At 50.7% G+C, this 17661-nt stretch overlaps 16 non-coding genes across 16 annotated transcripts; all 16 read right to left on the minus strand.

Moving 5' to 3' along the window:
- Nucleotides 1-3446: 3446 nt before the first annotated feature.
- LOC148995917 (U1 spliceosomal RNA) lies at nt 3447-3611 on the minus strand. The gene has a single exon (XR_016147622.1). It is a non-coding gene; the product is annotated as a U1 spliceosomal RNA (small nuclear RNA).
- Nucleotides 3612-3950: 339 nt separating this feature from the next.
- Nucleotides 3951-4141, minus strand: LOC148995918 (U2 spliceosomal RNA). The gene has a single exon (XR_016149335.1). It is a non-coding gene; the product is annotated as a U2 spliceosomal RNA (small nuclear RNA).
- A 1110-nt stretch (nt 4142-5251) lies between these two features.
- LOC148995919 (U1 spliceosomal RNA) lies at nt 5252-5416 on the minus strand. The gene has a single exon (XR_016147807.1). It is a non-coding gene; the product is annotated as a U1 spliceosomal RNA (small nuclear RNA).
- A 338-nt stretch (nt 5417-5754) lies between these two features.
- Nucleotides 5755-5945, minus strand: LOC148995920 (U2 spliceosomal RNA). The gene has a single exon (XR_016148636.1). It is a non-coding gene; the product is annotated as a U2 spliceosomal RNA (small nuclear RNA).
- A 1110-nt stretch (nt 5946-7055) lies between these two features.
- LOC148995921 (U1 spliceosomal RNA) lies at nt 7056-7220 on the minus strand. Its single transcript, XR_016147951.1, has one exon. It is a non-coding gene; the product is annotated as a U1 spliceosomal RNA (small nuclear RNA).
- A 330-nt stretch (nt 7221-7550) lies between these two features.
- On the minus strand, nt 7551-7741 carry LOC148995922 (U2 spliceosomal RNA). Its single transcript, XR_016148637.1, has one exon. It is a non-coding gene; the product is annotated as a U2 spliceosomal RNA (small nuclear RNA).
- Nucleotides 7742-8851: 1110 nt separating this feature from the next.
- On the minus strand, nt 8852-9016 carry LOC148995923 (U1 spliceosomal RNA). Its single transcript, XR_016148132.1, has one exon. It is a non-coding gene; the product is annotated as a U1 spliceosomal RNA (small nuclear RNA).
- Nucleotides 9017-9346: 330 nt separating this feature from the next.
- On the minus strand, nt 9347-9537 carry LOC148995924 (U2 spliceosomal RNA). The gene has a single exon (XR_016148640.1). It is a non-coding gene; the product is annotated as a U2 spliceosomal RNA (small nuclear RNA).
- A 1111-nt stretch (nt 9538-10648) lies between these two features.
- On the minus strand, nt 10649-10813 carry LOC148995925 (U1 spliceosomal RNA). The gene has a single exon (XR_016148287.1). It is a non-coding gene; the product is annotated as a U1 spliceosomal RNA (small nuclear RNA).
- Nucleotides 10814-11143: 330 nt separating this feature from the next.
- On the minus strand, nt 11144-11334 carry LOC148995926 (U2 spliceosomal RNA). Its single transcript, XR_016148642.1, has one exon. It is a non-coding gene; the product is annotated as a U2 spliceosomal RNA (small nuclear RNA).
- Nucleotides 11335-12444: 1110 nt separating this feature from the next.
- LOC148995927 (U1 spliceosomal RNA) lies at nt 12445-12609 on the minus strand. The gene has a single exon (XR_016148449.1). It is a non-coding gene; the product is annotated as a U1 spliceosomal RNA (small nuclear RNA).
- A 330-nt stretch (nt 12610-12939) lies between these two features.
- Nucleotides 12940-13130, minus strand: LOC148995928 (U2 spliceosomal RNA). Its single transcript, XR_016148643.1, has one exon. It is a non-coding gene; the product is annotated as a U2 spliceosomal RNA (small nuclear RNA).
- Nucleotides 13131-14241: 1111 nt separating this feature from the next.
- On the minus strand, nt 14242-14406 carry LOC148995929 (U1 spliceosomal RNA). Its single transcript, XR_016147683.1, has one exon. It is a non-coding gene; the product is annotated as a U1 spliceosomal RNA (small nuclear RNA).
- Nucleotides 14407-14753: 347 nt separating this feature from the next.
- LOC148995930 (U2 spliceosomal RNA) lies at nt 14754-14944 on the minus strand. Its single transcript, XR_016148644.1, has one exon. It is a non-coding gene; the product is annotated as a U2 spliceosomal RNA (small nuclear RNA).
- A 1112-nt stretch (nt 14945-16056) lies between these two features.
- LOC148995931 (U1 spliceosomal RNA) lies at nt 16057-16221 on the minus strand. Its single transcript, XR_016148656.1, has one exon. It is a non-coding gene; the product is annotated as a U1 spliceosomal RNA (small nuclear RNA).
- Nucleotides 16222-16559: 338 nt separating this feature from the next.
- LOC148995932 (U2 spliceosomal RNA) lies at nt 16560-16750 on the minus strand. The gene has a single exon (XR_016148646.1). It is a non-coding gene; the product is annotated as a U2 spliceosomal RNA (small nuclear RNA).
- Between the last annotated feature and the right edge of the window lie 911 nt (nt 16751-17661).

The following is a 17661-nucleotide window of genomic DNA, read 5'->3' on the forward strand; positions in this document are numbered from 1 at the left end:
ATGACAGCATTGTGTGATCTGAAAAAAAGAGGGGGGTTAATGTTGCATCGGTTGGCAGGCAGTCCCGTGTAAAAACGTAGTCAATGCGAGAGGCTCTGGTGCCGTCACCACTGAACCAGGTGAAGCCCTCCTCTCTCTGATGCATTGCTTTAAAACAGTCCACTAATTTAAAATCTCTAACTAAATCCTGCAATAAAACCGACGTTTTGTCAACTTTAAAATCCTCTGTCCTCTTCCTGTCTTTCTTGGTTAAAACGCAATTAAAATCCCCTGCTACCACTAGGGGAGCCCTACCTAACATGTGGGGCCGCAGGTCTTCTAAAAGCTCATACCTATTGTTTTTGTCTGTAAAACCATACACATTTAAAATGTTAAAATCCTTACCTAAAAAAGTCAGATTAGCTAAAATTGCCCGCCCGTCCCTCACCACAGTGCTGCCCTTCACCAAGATATTAGGGTTTTGTATTAAAATGGCGACACCGTCATTTTTATTAAAATTGGACCCACTCCAAACGGAAACTCCTGGGGTCCAAATCTCCTCCCACTTTCTGTAATTGGATAAAAAAGGCAGGCCACATTCTTGTAATAAAAACACATCTGACTTAAAAGTTTTTAAAAAGGATAGGACACTCTGTGCTCGTATATTGCTCCTCACACTTCTCACATTGATGGTGGAGATAGTGAGAGCCATGAGCAGTATGGTTAAAAGGGTATGAGACATTTAAAAGCAACAAAAGGACTACAGAGATTTAATTAAAATCAGGTTATTTCTTGTTGCACTTGCCGTCCCTTTTCCCCAGAAAGCCTGGGATCAGGGAGGAAAGTGCTTGACGTCTCAGGGCTCACAGAGAGAACCTCTTGTGAAGCCTTTGGCGTCGATGTTCTTAGCTTAAAATGCAGAAAAGATACTTCATTAGGAGAGTCTGTGGGCCACACACGGTCTAGATCTTCCATGGGGGAACTATCTAGCCGATGCGCTACCCGCAGCTTTTTCTCCTCTGTTTGGACCAGAGGAGATCTCGCAGTTCTTTTCTGCACTTGAGCATTGGGAAGAGAAGAATCTGTCTCACTCCCACTAGTTGACCCACTAGCCTCAGACACGGTGACAAGGGAGGAAGCCGTTTCCTCCTCTTTGTCGTCCACCTCTTCTTTACCATTATCATTTTGAGGATTGGCTTCCTCCCCCTGACCAGCTGTTCGAGTTGACTCCGCCCCTGTGGCCGCCCCACTTCCTTCTTCCAGTCCAATCCCTGAGGCTGGCTGAGGATTTGAATTTCCCGCCAAAACCTCAGGGCCCGCCTCCTTTATCGTTTGCTCTTTGGGTGGGGCGGCCATTTTGTTGTTTTTTAGCTTGTTGGCAAAACTTTGGGGGCAGTCTCTGTAGAGATGGGATGATTCTCCACAGAGGTTGCACTTTCTGCCATTTTTGCACTCTTCAAAAGTGTGTCCAATTTCTCTGCACTTCCTACACACTACTTCTTGGCACGCCTCGGCGAGATGCCCAAGTTGGCCACACTTGCGGCATAGCTTGGGCATCCCTTGATAATGGATGTAACCTCTATTCTCTCCCAACACAATCATAGAAGGAATTTGACTCAGGCCATGGTAGCTGTTGGGATCTGCCCATTGTTTAATGGGCACTCTCCACGCACAGCTCCAGATACCGTCTTCATCTAAAACCTTGACTGGTTGACCACGAATAGAGCAATATCTTGCCAACCATACAGCAATGTCTTCTCCACTAACTGTTTCATTAAACATCCTGACAATCACCACTTTCAGCGAATTATCAGTCAGTTTTTCCACAGTGAACATGGAGAAATTGGCTTTACACAATTCATACCGAGCCCAAAAAGTACTTAGCAAGGAAGCAGAAGCAAAACTAACGTCGAAGCCATGATTCAGGGGCAGAGTCAACAAGCAGTTAATATCAATAGCCTTAAAACCGAGAGTCTGTTGGATGCACTTCCTGGAAAAGTCCAACCTGGACATCGCCTGGAGAGTGCCATCCTCCTTTGTCTTAAATTTAAAACGCACGCTGTGGTGCCTCCTCATGCCGGCACGAGCAGCCGACATGTTGGAGGCACCACTAGCCTGCTGCGGCTAAAATCCAACAATAAATATACAATAAATAAATTAAAACCTGCTTACCTTAAAACCAGAAGATTCCTCGTAGAACGAGTCGTCAATTAAAAGCCGCTTGTCAATGTACCTCCTGAAGGGTGTATGTCCCGTGTGACAAGCAACACACGAGACCAAGTCCAACAAGAGGCGATCGCTGTCTCAGACGTCCGACCAGACCACTTGATCTTAGCCAAAAGGCCGAGAAGCGATGACGCAGCGACGCCGAGGCGGGGGAGCCGGCAAAGGCCACGCCCACCTGGGCCGCGGCGAGAGGGTCTAAGGTCGCCGGCAAACAAGCTCAGCTCAGATTGGTTGACACCGAAAATGGATCACAACAGAGTGCACAGCACGACACTCTGGAGTGCAACCTGGGATTTTGGATCATCAACATTCCGCCTTAAAAGTGAGCGGGCGGACCAAAGCGTCCGTGGTAGAGACTTGAAACTCTGAGGGATGGTAGGACCGGCCCGGTACTACAACCTCACCAAGGCTCGCCCCGATCGGCCCCAAGGTGGCGCTGCAGCGATCAAAAGTACGAAATGGCTCGTAACTCCTCGACCGTCGGTCGCAGACCCAAGTGTCTTACATCACCGGAATCCTTGGCTCGAGCCGAACAAGATGCATGCCTCGGATTGGGTGGCCGCGCTGGCGAGATTTTCGGGTATTTTGGATTTTCTGAAAAACCTACTTTTGCACACTAGTCCTAGGTTTTTTGCCCGATCTGACCCAAACCGGTGCAGAAAGATTCTCTGGAGTCCGACTGCCAACAGGGATCGGGAAACAGTTGGAATTTCCATCCACGTTGGCGACGGTACGCCAAAACGTTGGGGGTGGGCGAGGCGGGCTTTACTTAAACGGCTATAACTCTCCAACGGAATGAGACGATTGCACCCAACTCGGTACACCTGTGTACGGGCTCAGCCCGTGGTCACGTGAAGAGGAATGCGGCGACTGGCCACTTGGTGGCGCTGTAAACAGAAAAAAACACAACATGGGTGGCTGTATATCACGTGACGTTTCACACGTGCACAATGTTTTCATAGCACATGATAGAACTCCTCATTCCGAACAACTTTGCCTCCAGGACAACTGCTGTGAACTAAGTCGTCCGTCAAATATTGGAGACTATTTGAAGAATTGAGGAGAAAAAAGAAAACCCTCCTCACACAGACCGGTCCTAGACTGTTTCGTATCTCTCGAGCAACCGCCGCAGTTCAACTCTCTGGACTGCCTCTGGATATTGAAGAAGTGGAGAAAAAAAACAAAAAACAAAAGAACCTCAAGTGGAGCTTTAACAATCTGCCCTTTTAACCAGTGTTGTCCAGGGGAGAGCGCGAACGCAGTCCCCCACTACCATAAATTATGCAGTCGAGATTCCCACATTTGGGGAATTCGCAGGGGTCAGCACAACCCAGAGTGCAATGGCCGAGCCTCGCCCTGGGTGAACCACCTTCCTGATCATGGTGTCTCCCCTGCCAGGTAAGTATGAATTCCCAGGCCTTCAGTCAGAAGCACCCTGCCCCTCTCCCCAATCCTCACCAGCGGTTTGCCAGTCAAAAAAGGGGCTTTTTTTTTTTTTTTTTTTTTTTGCACGCTCCGCATCCGGCTCCATGAGCCATAAATGTACATAATGCGCCGTCCCCGAATAGTGGACGGATCAGATGTTAAACTGACAGAGGAACAGGGGTTCCTTTTTGTCTTGTTTTTACACCACAATTCTACCCAGGCTAGTATAGCACATGATCACCTACAACACCCACTCACACTAGCTCCATTATCACCTTCTGCCACACAAGACCACTACATTTCTTTCATTGAACACTTTAGGAGGGTGCATCGTTCCCAGAAGTACTGCAATACCGGGTCGATGCGTGGAGTGGACGGAGCAAGCCCCTATGCCATCTCCCAGGACCAAAAATCAATTTAATATGTGGTGCCCGGGTAGGGCACGTATCAGATATTAAACTGATAAGAACAGATACTACACTTGATCTTAGCCAAAAGGCCGAGAAGCGATGACGCAGCGACGCCGAGGCGGGGGAGCCGGCAAAGGCCACGCCCACCTGGGCCGCGGCGAGAGGGTCTAAGGTCGCCGGCAAACAAGCTCAGCTCAGATTGGTTGACACCGAAAATGGATCACAACAGAGTGCACAGCACGACACTCTGGAGTGCAACCTGGGATTTTGGATCATCAACATTCCGCCTTAAAAGTGAGCGGGCAGACCAAAGCGTCCGTGGTAGAGACTTGAAACTCTGAGGGATGGTAGGACCGGCCCGGTACTACAACCTCACCAAGGCTCGCCCCGATCGGCCCCAAGGTGGCGCTGCAGCGATCAAAAGTACGAAATGGCTCGTAACTCCTCGACCGTCGGTCGCAGACCCAAGTGTCTTACATCACCGGAATCCTTGGCTCGAGCCGAACAAGATGCATGCCTCGGATTGGGTGGTCGCGCTGGCGAGATTTTCGGGTATTTTGGATTTTCTGAAAAACCTACTTTTGCACACTAGTCCTAGGTTTTTTGCCCGATCTGACCCAAACCGGTGCAGAAAGATTCTCTGGAGTCTGACTGCCAACAGGGATCGGGAAACAGTTGGAATTTCCATCCACGTTGGCGACGGTACGCCAAAACGTTGGGGGTGGGCGAGGCGGGCTTTACTTAAACGGCTATAACTCTCCAACGGAATGAGACAATTGCACCCAACTCGGTACACCTGTGTACGGGCTCAGCCCGTGGTCACGTGAAGAGGAATGCGGCGACTGGCCACTTGGTGGCGCTGTAAACAGAAAAAAACACAACATGGGTGGCTGTATATCACGTGACGTTTCACACGTGCACAATGTTTTCATACCACATGATAGAACTCCTCATTCCGAACAACTTTGCCTCCAGGACAACTGCTGTGAACTAAGTCGTCCGTCAAATATTGGAGACTATTTGAAGAATTGAGGAGAAAAAAGAAAACCCTCCTCACACAGACCGGTCCTAGACTGTTTCGTATCTCTCGAGCAACCGCCGCAGTTCAACTCTCTGGACTGCCTCTGGATATTGAAGAAGTGGAGAAAAAAAAAAAAACAAAAGAACCTCAAGTGGAGCTTTAACAATCTGCCCTTTTAACCAGTGTTGTCCAGGGGAGAGCGCGAACGCAGTCCCCCACTACCATAAATTATGCAGTCGAGATTCCCACATTTGGGGAATTCGCAGGGGTCAGCACAACCCAGAGTGCAATGGCCGAGCCTCGCCCTGGGTGAACCACCTTCCTGATCATGGTGTCTCCCCTGCCAGGTAAGTATGAATTCCCAGGCCTTCAGTCAGAAGCACCCTGCCCCTCTCCCCAATCCTCACCAGCGGTTTGCCAGTCAAAAAAGGGGCTTTTTTTTTTTTTTTTTTTTTTGCACGCTCCGCATCCGGCTCCATGAGCCATAAATGTACATAATGCGCCGTCCCCGAATAGTGGACGGATCAGATGTTAAACTGACAGAGGAACAGGGGTTCCTTTTTGTCTTGTTTTTACACCACAATTCTACCCAGGCTAGTATAGCACATGATCACCTACAACACCCACTCACACTAGCTCCATTATCACCTTCTGCCACACAAGACCACTACATTTCTTTCATTGAACACTTTAGGAGGGTGCACCGTTCCCAGAAGTACTGCAATACCGGGTCGATGCGTGGAGTGGACGGAGCAAGCCCCTATGCCATCTCCCAGGACCAAAAATCAATTTAATATGTGGTGCCCGGGTAGGGCACGTATCAGATATTAAACTGATAAGAACAGATACTACACTTGATCTTAGCCAAAAGGCCGAGAAGCGATGACGCAGCGACGCCGAGGCGGGGGAGCCGGCAAAGGCCACGCCCACCTGGGCCGCGGCGAGAGGGTCTAAGGTCGCCGGCAAACAAGCTCAGCTCAGATTGGTTGACACCGAAAATGGATCACAACAGAGTGCACAGCACGACACTCTGGAGTGCAACCTGGGATTTTGGATCATCAACATTCCGCCTTAAAAGTGAGCGGGCAGACCAAAGCGTCCGTGGTAGAGACTTGAAACTCTGAGGGATGGTAGGACCGGCCCGGTACTACAACCTCACCAAGGCTCGCCCCGATCGGCCCCAAGGTGGCGCTGCAGCGATCAAAAGTACGAAATGGCTCGTAACTCCTCGACCGTCGGTCGCAGACCCAAGTGTCTTACATCACCGGAATCCTTGGCTCGAGCCGAACAAGATGCATGCCTCGGATTGGGTGGTCGCGCTGGCGAGATTTTCGGGTATTTTGGATTTTCTGAAAAACCTACTTTTGCACACTAGTCCTAGGTTTTTTGCCCGATCTGACCCAAACCGGTGCAGAAAGATTCTCTGGAGTCTGACTGCCAACAGGGATCGGGAAACAGTTGGAATTTCCATCCACGTTGGCGACGGTACGCCAAAACGTTGGGGGTGGGCGAGGCGGGCTTTACTTAAACGGCTATAACTCTCCAACGGAATGAGACAATTGCACCCAACTCGGTACACCTGTGTACGGGCTCAGCCCGTGGTCACGTGAAGAGGAATGCGGCGACTGGCCACTTGGTGGCGCTGTAAACAGAAAAAAACACAACATGGGTGGCTGTATATCACGTGACGTTTCACACGTGCACAATGTTTTCATAGCACATGATAGAACTCCTCATTCCGAACAACTTTGCCTCCAGGACAACTGCTGTGAACTAAGTCGTCCGTCAAATATTGGAGACTATTTGAAGAATTGAGGAGAAAAAAGAAAACCCTCCTCACACAGACCGGTCCTAGACTGTTTCGTATCTCTCGAGCAACCGCCGCAGTTCAACTCTCTGGACTGCCTCTGGATATTGAAGAAGTGGAGAAAAAAAAAAAAACAAAAGAACCTCAAGTGGAGCTTTAACAATCTGCCCTTTTAACCAGTGTTGTCCAGGGGAGAGCGCGAACGCAGTCCCCCACTACCATAAATTATGCAGTCGAGATTCCCACATTTGGGGAATTCGCAGGGGTCAGCACAACCCAGAGTGCAATGGCCGAGCCTCGCCCTGGGTGAACCACCTTCCTGATCATGGTGTCTCCCCTGCCAGGTAAGTATGAATTCCCAGGCCTTCAGTCAGAAGCACCCTGCCCCTCTCCCCAATCCTCACCAGCGGTTTGCCAGTCAAAAAAGGGGCTTTTTTTTTTTTTTGCACGCTCCGCATCCGGCTCCATGAGCCATAAATGTACATAATGCGCCGTCCCCGAATAGTGGACGGATCAGATGTTAAACTGACAGAGGAACAGGGGTTCCTTTTCGTCTTGTTTTTACACCACAATTCTACCCAGGCTAGTATAGCACATGATCACCTACAACACCCACTCACACTAAATCCATTATCACCTTCTGCCACACAAGACCACTACATTTCTTTCATTGAACACTTTAGGAGGGTGCACCGTTCCCAGAAGTACTGCAATACCGGGTCGATGCGTGGAGTGGACGGAGCAAGCCCCTATGCCATCTCCCAGGACCAAAAATCAATTTAATATGTGGTGCCCGGGTAGGGCACGTATCAGATATTAAACTGATAAGAACAGATACTACACTTGATCTTAGCCAAAAGGCCGAGAAGCGATGACGCAGCGACGCCGAGGCGGGGGAGCCGGCAAAGGCCACGCCCACCTGGGCCGCGGCGAGAGGGTCTAAGGTCGCCGGCAAACAAGCTCAGCTCAGATTGGTTGACACCGAAAATGGATCACAACAGAGTGCACAGCACGACACTCTGGAGTGCAACCTGGGATTTTGGATCATCAACATTCCGCCTTAAAAGTGAGCGGGCGGACCAAAGCGTCCGTGGTAGAGACTTGAAACTCTGAGGGATGGTAGGACCGGCCCGGTACTACAACCTCACCAAGGCTCGCCCCGATCGGCCCCAAGGTGGCGCTGCAGCGATCAAAAGTACGAAATGGCTCGTAACTCCTCGACCGTCGGTCGCAGACCCAAGTGTCTTACATCACCGGAATCCTTGGCTCGAGCCGAACAAGATGCATGCCTCGGATTGGGTGGTCGCGCTGGCGAGATTTTCGGGTATTTTGGATTTTCTGAAAAACCTACTTTTGCACACTAGTCCTAGGTTTTTTGCCCGATCTGACCCAAACCGGTGCAGAAAGATTCTCTGGAGTCTGACTGCCAACAGGGATCGGGAAACAGTTGGAATTTCCATCCACGTTGGCGACGGTACGCCAAAACGTTGGGGGTGGGCGAGGCGGGCTTTACTTAAACGGCTATAACTCTCCAACGGAATGAGACAATTGCACCCAACTCGGTACACCTGTGTACGGGCTCAGCCCGTGGTCACGTGAAGAGGAATGCGGCGACTGGCCACTTGGTGGCGCTGTAAACAGAAAAAAACACAACATGGGTGGCTGTATATCACGTGACGTTTCACACGTGCACAATGTTTTCATAGCACATGATAGAACTCCTCATTCCGAACAACTTTGCCTCCAGGACAACTGCTGTGAACTAAGTCGTCCGTCAAATATTGGAGACTATTTGAAGAATTGAGGAGAAAAAAGAAAACCCTCCTCACACAGACCGGTCCTAGACTGTTTCGTATCTCTCGAGCAACCGCCGCAGTTCAACTCTCTGGACTGCCTCTGGATATTGAAGAAGTGGAGAAAAAAAAAAAAACAAAAGAACCTCAAGTGGAGCTTTAACAATCTGCCCTTTTAACCAGTGTTGTCCAGGGGAGAGCGCGAACGCAGTCCCCCACTACCATAAATTATGCAGTCGAGATTCCCACATTTGGGGAATTCGCAGGGGTCAGCACAACCCAGAGTGCAATGGCCGAGCCTCGCCCTGGGTGAACCACCTTCCTGATCATGGTGTCTCCCCTGCCAGGTAAGTATGAATTCCCAGGCCTTCAGTCAGAAGCACCCTGCCCCTCTCCCCAATCCTCACCAGCGGTTTGCCAGTCAAAAAAGGGGCTTTTTTTTTTTTTTGCACGCTCCGCATCCGGCTCCATGAGCCATAAATGTACATAATGCGCCGTCCCCGAATAGTGGACGGATCAGATGTTAAACTGACAGAGGAACAGGGGTTCCTTTTCGTCTTGTTTTTACACCACAATTCTACCCAGGCTAGTATAGCACATGATCACCTACAACACCCACTCACACTAAATCCATTATCACCTTCTGCCACACAAGACCACTACATTTCTTTCATTGAACACTTTAGGAGGGTGCACCGTTCCCAGAAGTACTGCAATACCGGGTCGATGCGTGGAGTGGACGGAGCAAGCCCCTATGCCATCTCCCAGGACCAAAAATCAATTTAATATGTGGTGCCCGGGTAGGGCACGTATCAGATATTAAACTGATAAGAACAGATACTACACTTGATCTTAGCCAAAAGGCCGAGAAGCGATGACGCAGCGACGCCGAGGCGGGGGAGCCGGCAAAGGCCACGCCCACCTGGGCCGCGGCGAGAGGGTCTAAGGTCGCCGGCAAACAAGCTCAGCTCAGATTGGTTGACACCGAAAATGGATCACAACAGAGTGCACAGCACGACACTCTGGAGTGCAACCTGGGATTTTGGATCATCAACATTCCGCCTTAAAAGTGAGCGGGCAGACCAAAGCGTCCGTGGTAGAGACTTGAAACTCTGAGGGATGGTAGGACCGGCCCGGTACTACAACCTCACCAAGGCTCGCCCCGATCGGCCCCAAGGTGGCGCTGCAGCGATCAAAAGTACGAAATGGCTCGTAACTCCTCGACCGTCGGTCGCAGACCCAAGTGTCTTACATCACCGGAATCCTTGGCTCGAGCCGAACAAGATGCATGCCTCGGATTGGGTGGTCGCGCTGGCGAGATTTTCGGGTATTTTGGATTTTCTGAAAAACCTACTTTTGCACACTAGTCCTAGGTTTTTTGCCCGATCTGACCCAAACCGGTGCAGAAAGATTCTCTGGAGTCTGACTGCCAACAGGGATCGGGAAACAGTTGGAATTTCCATCCACGTTGGCGACGGTACGCCAAAACGTTGGGGGTGGGCGAGGCGGGCTTTACTTAAACGGCTATAACTCTCCAACGGAATGAGACAATTGCACCCAACTCGGTACACCTGTGTACGGGCTCAGCCCGTGGTCACGTGAAGAGGAATGCGGCGACTGGCCACTTGGTGGCGCTGTAAACAGAAAAAAACACAACATGGGTGGCTGTATATCACGTGACGTTTCACACGTGCACAATGTTTTCATAGCACATGATAGAACTCCTCATTCCGAACAACTTTGCCTCCAGGACAACTGCTGTGAACTAAGTCGTCCGTCAAATATTGGAGACTATTTGAAGAATTGAGGAGAAAAAAGAAAACCCTCCTCACACAGACCGGTCCTAGACTGTTTCGTATCTCTCGAGCAACCGCCGCAGTTCAACTCTCTGGACTGCCTCTGGATATTGAAGAAGTGGAGAAAAAAAAAAAAAACAAAAGAACCTCAAGTGGAGCTTTAACAATCTGCCCTTTTAACCAGTGTTGTCCAGGGGAGAGCGCGAACGCAGTCCCCCACTACCATAAATTATGCAGTCGAGATTCCCACATTTGGGGAATTCGCAGGGGTCAGCACAACCCAGAGTGCAATGGCCGAGCCTCGCCCTGGGTGAACCACCTTCCTGATCATGGTGTCTCCCCTGCCAGGTAAGTATGAATTCCCAGGCCTTCAGTCAGAAGCACCCTGCCCCTCTCCCCAATCCTCACCAGCGGTTTGCCAGTCAAAAAAGGGGCTTTTTTTTTTTTTTGCACGCTCCGCATCCGGCTCCATGAGCCATAAATGTACATAATGCGCCGTCCCCGAATAGTGGACGGATCAGATGTTAAACTGACAGAGGAACAGGGGTTCCTTTTCGTCTTGTTTTTACACCACAATTCTACCCAGGCTAGTATAGCACATGATCACCTACAACACCCACTCACACTAAATCCATTATCACCTTCTGCCACACAAGACCACTACATTTCTTTCATTGAACACTTTAGGAGGGTGCACCGTTCCCAGAAGTACTGCAATACCGGGTCGATGCGTGGAGTGGACGGAGCAAGCCCCTATGCCATCTCCCAGGACCAAAAATCAATTTAATATGTGGTGCCCGGGTAGGGCACGTATCAGATATTAAACTGATAAGAACAGATACTACACTTGATCTTAGCCAAAAGGCCGAGAAGCGATGACGCAGCGACGCCGAGGCGGGGGAGCCGGCAAAGGCCACGCCCACCTGGGCCGCGGCGAGAGGGTCTAAGGTCGCCGGCAAACAAGCTCAGCTCAGATTGGTTGACACCGAAAATGGATCACAACAGAGTGCACAGCACGACACTCTGGAGTGCAACCTGGGATTTTGGATCATCAACATTCCGCCTTAAAAGTGAGCGGGCGGACCAAAGCGTCCGTGGTAGAGACTTGAAACTCTGAGGGATGGTAGGACCGGCCCGGTACTACAACCTCACCAAGGCTCGCCCCGATCGGCCCCAAGGTGGCGCTGCAGCGATCAAAAGTACGAAATGGCTCGTAACTCCTCGACCGTCGGTCGCAGACCCAAGTGTCTTACATCACCGGAATCCTTGGCTCGAGCCGAACAAGATGCATGCCTCGGATTGGGTGGTCGCGCTGGCGAGATTTTCGGGTATTTTGGATTTTCTGAAAAACCTACTTTTGCACACTAGTCCTAGGTTTTTTGCCCGATCTGACCCAAACCGGTGCAGAAAGATTCTCTGGAGTCTGACTGCCAACAGGGATCGGGAAACAGTTGGAATTTCCATCCACGTTGGCGACGGTACGCCAAAACGTTGGGGGTGGGCGAGGCGGGCTTTACTTAAACGGCTATAACTCTCCAACGGAATGAGACAATTGCACCCAACTCGGTACACCTGTGTACGGGCTCAGCCCGTGGTCACGTGAAGAGGAATGCGGTGACTGGCCACTTGGTGGCGCTGTAAACAGAAAAAAACACAACATGGGTGGCTGTATATCACGTGACGTTTCACACGTGCACAATGTTTTCATACCACATGATAGAACTCCTCATTCCGAACAACTTTGCCTCCAGGACAACTGCTGTGAACTAAGTCGTCCGTCAAATATTGGAGACTATTTGAAGAATTGAGGAGAAAAAAGAAAACCCTCCTCACACAGACCGGTCCTAGACTGTTTCGTATCTCTCGAGCAACCGCCGCAGTTCAACTCTCTGGACTGCCTCTGGATATTGAAGAAGTGGAGAAAAAAAAAAAAACAAAAGAACCTCAAGTGGAGCTTTAACAATCTGCCCTTTTAACCAGTGTTGTCCAGGGGAGAGCGCGAACGCAGTCCCCCACTACCATAAATTATGCAGTCGAGATTCCCACATTTGGGGAATTCGCAGGGGTCAGCACAACCCAGAGTGCAATGGCCGAGCCTCGCCCTGGGTGAACCACCTTCCTGATCATGGTGTCTCCCCTGCCAGGTAAGTATGAATTCCCAGGCCTTCAGTCAGAAGCACCCTGCCCCTCTCCCCAATCCTCACCAGCGGTTTGCCAGTCAAAAAAGGGGCTTTTTTTTTTTTTTGCACGCTCCGCATCCGGCTCCATGAGCCATAAATGTACATAATGCGCCGTCCCCGAATAGTGGACGGATCAGATGTTAAACTGACAGAGGAACAGGGGTTCCTTTTCGTCTTGTTTTTACACCACAATTCTACCCAGGCTAGTATAGCACATGATCACCTACAACACCCACTCACACTAAATCCATTATCACCTTCTGCCACACAAGACCACTACATTTCTTTCATTGAACACTTTAGGAGGGTGCACCGTTCCCAGAAGTACTGCAATACCGGGTCGATGCGTGGAGTGGACGGAGCAAGCCCCTATGCCATCTCCCAGGACCAAAAATCAATTTAATATGTGGTGCCCGGGTAGGGCACGTATCAGATATTAAACTGATAAGAACAGATACTACACTTGATCTTAGCCAAAAGGCCGAGAAGCGATGACGCAGCGACGCCGAGGCGGGGGAGCCGGCAAAGGCCACGCCCACCTGGGCCGCGGCGAGAGGGTCTAAGGTCGCCGGCAAACAAGCTCAGCTCAGATTGGTTGACACCGAAAATGGATCACAACAGAGTGCACAGCACGACACTCTGGAGTGCAACCTGGGATTTTGGATCATCAACATTCCGCCTTAAAAGTGAGCGGGCGGACCAAAGCGTCCGTGGTAGAGACTTGAAACTCTGAGGGATGGTAGGACCGGCCCGGTACTACAACCTCACCAAGGCTCGCCCCGATCGGCCCCAAGGTGGCGCTGCAGCGATCAAAAGTACGAAATGGCTCGTAACTCCTCGACCGTCGGTCGCAGACCCAAGTGTCTTACATCACCGGAATCCTTGGCTCGAGCCGAACAAGATGCATGCCTCGGATTGGGTGGTCGCGCTGGCGAGATTTTCGGGTATTTTGGATTTTCTGAAAAACCTACTTTTGCACACTAGTCCTAGGTTTTTTGCCCGATCTGACCCAAACCGGTGCAGAAAGATTCTCTGGAGTCTGACTGCCAACAGGGATCGGGAAACAGTTGGAATTTCCATCCACGTTGGCGACGGTACGCCAAAACGTTGGGGGTGGGCGAGGCGGGCTTTACTTAAACGGCTATAACTCTCCAACGGAATGAGACAATTGCACCCAACTCGGTACACCTGTGTACGGGCTCAGCCCGTGGTCACGTGAAGAGGAATGCGGCGACTGGCCACTTGGTGGCGCTGTAAACAGAAAAAAACACAACATGGGTGGCTGTATATCACGTGACGTTTCACACGTGCACAATGTTTTCATACCACATGATAGAACTCCTCATTCCGAACAACTTTGCCTCCAGGACAACTGCTGTGAACTAAGTCGTCCGTCAAATATTGGAGACTATTTGAAGAATTGAGGAGAAAAAAGAAAACCCTCCTCACACAGACCGGTCCTAGACTGTTTCGTATCTCTCGAGCAACCGCCGCAGTTCAACTCTCTGGACTGCCTCTGGATATTGAAGAAGTGGAGAAAAAAAAACAAAACAAAAGAACCTCAAGTGGAGCTTTAACAATCTGCCCTTTTAACCAGTGTTGTCCAGGGGAGAGCGCGAACGCAGTGCCCCACTACCATAAATTATGCAGTCGAGATTCCCACATTTGGGGAATTCGCAGGGGTCAGCACAACCCAGAGTGCAATGGCCGAGCCTCGCCCTGGGTGAACCACCTTCCTGATCATGGTGTCTCCCCTGCCAGGTAAGTATGAATTCCCAGGCCTTCAGTCAGAAGCACCCTGCCCCTCTCCCCAATCCTCACCAGCGGTTTGCCAGTCAAAAAAGGGGCTTTTTTTTTTTTTTTTTTTTTTTTTTTTTTTGCACGCTCCGCATCCGGCTCCATGAGCCATAAATGTACATAATGCGCCGTCCCCGAATAGTGGACGGATCAGATGTTAAACTGACAGAGGAACAGGGGTTCCTTTTTGTCTTGTTTTTACACCACAATTCTACCCAGGCTAGTATAGCACATGATCACCTACAACACCCACTCACACTAGCTCCATTATCACCTTCTGCCACACAAGACCACTACATTTCTTTCATTGAACACTTTAGGAGGGTGCACCGTTCCCAGAAGTACTGCAATACCGGGTCGATGCGTGGAGTGGACGGAGCAAGCCCCTATGCCATCTCCCAGGACCAAAAATCAATTTAATATGTGGTGCCCGGGTAGGGCACGTATCAGATATTAAACTGATAAGAACAGATACTACACTTGATCTTAGCCAAAAGGCCGAGAAGCGATGACGCAGCGACGCCGAGGCGGGGGAGCCGGCAAAGGCCACGCCCACCTGGGCCGCGGCGAGAGGGTCTAAGGTCGCCGGCAAACAAGCTCAGCTCAGATTGGTTGACACCGAAAATGGATCACAACAGAGTGCACAGCACGACACTCTGGAGTGCAACCTGGGATTTTGGATCATCAACATTCCGCCTTAAAAGTGAGCGGGCAGACCAAAGCGTCCGTGGTAGAGACTTGAAACTCTGAGGGATGGTAGGACCGGCCCGGTACTACAACCTCACCAAGGCTCGCCCCGATCGGCCCCAAGGTGGCGCTGCAGCGATCAAAAGTACGAAATGGCTCGTAACTCCTCGACCGTCGGTCGCAGACCCAAGTGTCTTACATCACCGGAATCCTTGGCTCGAGCCGAACAAGATGCATGCCTCGGATTGGGTGGCCGCGCTGGCGAGATTTTCGGGTATTTTGGATTTTCTGAAAAACCTACTTTTGCACACTAGTCCTAGGTTTTTTGCCCGATCTGACCCAAACCGGTGCAGAAAGATTCTCTGGAGTCCGACTGCCAACAGGGATCGGGAAACAGTTGGAATTTCCATCCACGTTGGCGACGGTACGCCAAAACGTTGGGGGTGGGCGAGGCGGGCTTTACTTAAACGGCTATAACTCTCCAACGGAATGAGACGATTGCACCCAACTCGGTACACCTGTGTACGGGCTCAGCCCGTGGTCACGTGAAGAGGAATGCGGCGACTGGCCACTTGGTGGCGCTGTAAACAGAAAAAAACACAACATGGGTGGCTGTATATCACGTGACGTTTCACACGTGCACAATGTTTTCATAGCACATGATAGAACTCCTCATTCCGAACAACTTTGCCTCCAGGACAACTGCTGTGAACTAAGTCGTCCGTCAAATATTGGAGACTATTTGAAGAATTGAGGAGAAAAAAGAAAACCCTCCTCACACAGACCGGTCCTAGACTGTTTCGTATCTCTCGAGCAACCGCCGCAGTTCAACTCTCTGGACTGCCTCTGGATATTGAAGAAGTGGAGAAAAAAAACAAAAAACAAAAGAACCTCAAGTGGAGCTTTAACAATCTGCCCTTTTAACCAGTGTTGTCCAGGGGAGAGCGCGAACGCAGTCCCCCACTACCATAAATTATGCAGTCGAGATTCCCACATTTGGGGAATTCGCAGGGGTCAGCACAACCCAGAGTGCAATGGCCGAGCCTCGCCCTGGGTGAACCACCTTCCTGATCATGGTGTCTCCCCTGCCAGGTAAGTATGAATTCCCAGGCCTTCAGTCAGAAGCACCCTGCCCCTCTCCCCAATCCTCACCAGCGGTTTGCCAGTCAAAAAAGGGGCTTTTTTTTTTTTTTTTTTTTTTGCACGCTCCGCATCCGGCTCCATGAGCCATAAATGTACATAATGCGCCGTCCCCGAATAGTGGACGGATCAGATGTTAAACTGACAGAGGAACAGGGGTTCCTTTTTGTCTTGTTTTTACACCACAATTCTACCCAGGCTAGTATAGCACATGATCACCTACAACACCCACTCACACTAGCTCCATTATCACCTTCTGCCACACAAGACCACTACATTTCTTTCATTGAACACTTTAGGAGGGTGCACCGTTCCCAGAAGTACTGCAATACCGGGTCGATGCGTGGAGTGGACGGAGCAAGCCCCTATGCCATCTCCCAGGACCAAAAATCAATTTAATATGTGGTGCCCGGGTAGGGCACGTATCAGATATTAAACTGATAAGAACAGATACTACACTTGATCTTAGCCAAAAGGCCGAGAAGCGATGACGCAGCGACGCCGAGGCGGGGGAGCCGGCAAAGGCCACGCCCACCTGGGCCGCGGCGAGAGGGTCTAAGGTCGCCGGCAAACAAGCTCAGCTCAGATTGGTTGACACCGAAAATGGATCACAACAGAGTGCACAGCACGACACTCTGGAGTGCAACCTGGGATTTTGGATCATCAACATTCCGCCTTAAAAGTGAGCGGGCAGACCAAAGCGTCCGTGGTAGAGACTTGAAACTCTGAGGGATGGTAGGACCGGCCCGGTACTACAACCTCACCAAGGCTCGCCCCGATCGGCCCCAAGGTGGCGCTGCAGCGATCAAAAGTACGAAATGGCTCGTAACTCCTCGACCGTCGGTCGCAGACCCAAGTGTCTTACATCACCGGAATCCTTGGCTCGAGCCGAACAAGATGCATGCCTCGGATTGGGTGGTCGCGCTGGCGAGATTTTCGGGTATTTTGGATTTTCTGAAAAACCTACTTTTGCACACTAGTCCTAGGTTTTTTGCCCGATCTGACCCAAACCGGTGCAGAAAGATTCTCTGGAGTCTGACTGCCAACAGGGATCGGGAAACAGTTGGAATTTCCATCCACGTTGGCGACGGTACGCCAAAACGTTGGGGGTGGGCGAGGCGGGCTTTACTTAAACGGCTATAACTCTCCAACGGAATGAGACAATTGCACCCAACTCGGTACACCTGTGTACGGGCTCAGCCCGTGGTCACGTGAAGAGGAATGCGGCGACTGGCCACTTGGTGGCGCTGTAAACAGAAAAAAACACAACATGGGTGGCTGTATATCACGTGACGTTTCACACGTGCACAATGTTTTCATACCACATGATAGAACTCCTCATTCCGAACAACTTTGCCTCCAGGACAACTGCTGTGAACTAAGTCGTCCGTCAAATATTG

This window comes from Pimephales promelas, chromosome 2 (assembly GCF_988280905.1).
Source record: "Pimephales promelas chromosome 2, fPimPro1.hap1.1, whole genome shotgun sequence".
Lineage (NCBI taxonomy): Eukaryota > Metazoa > Chordata > Actinopteri > Cypriniformes > Leuciscidae > Pimephales > Pimephales promelas.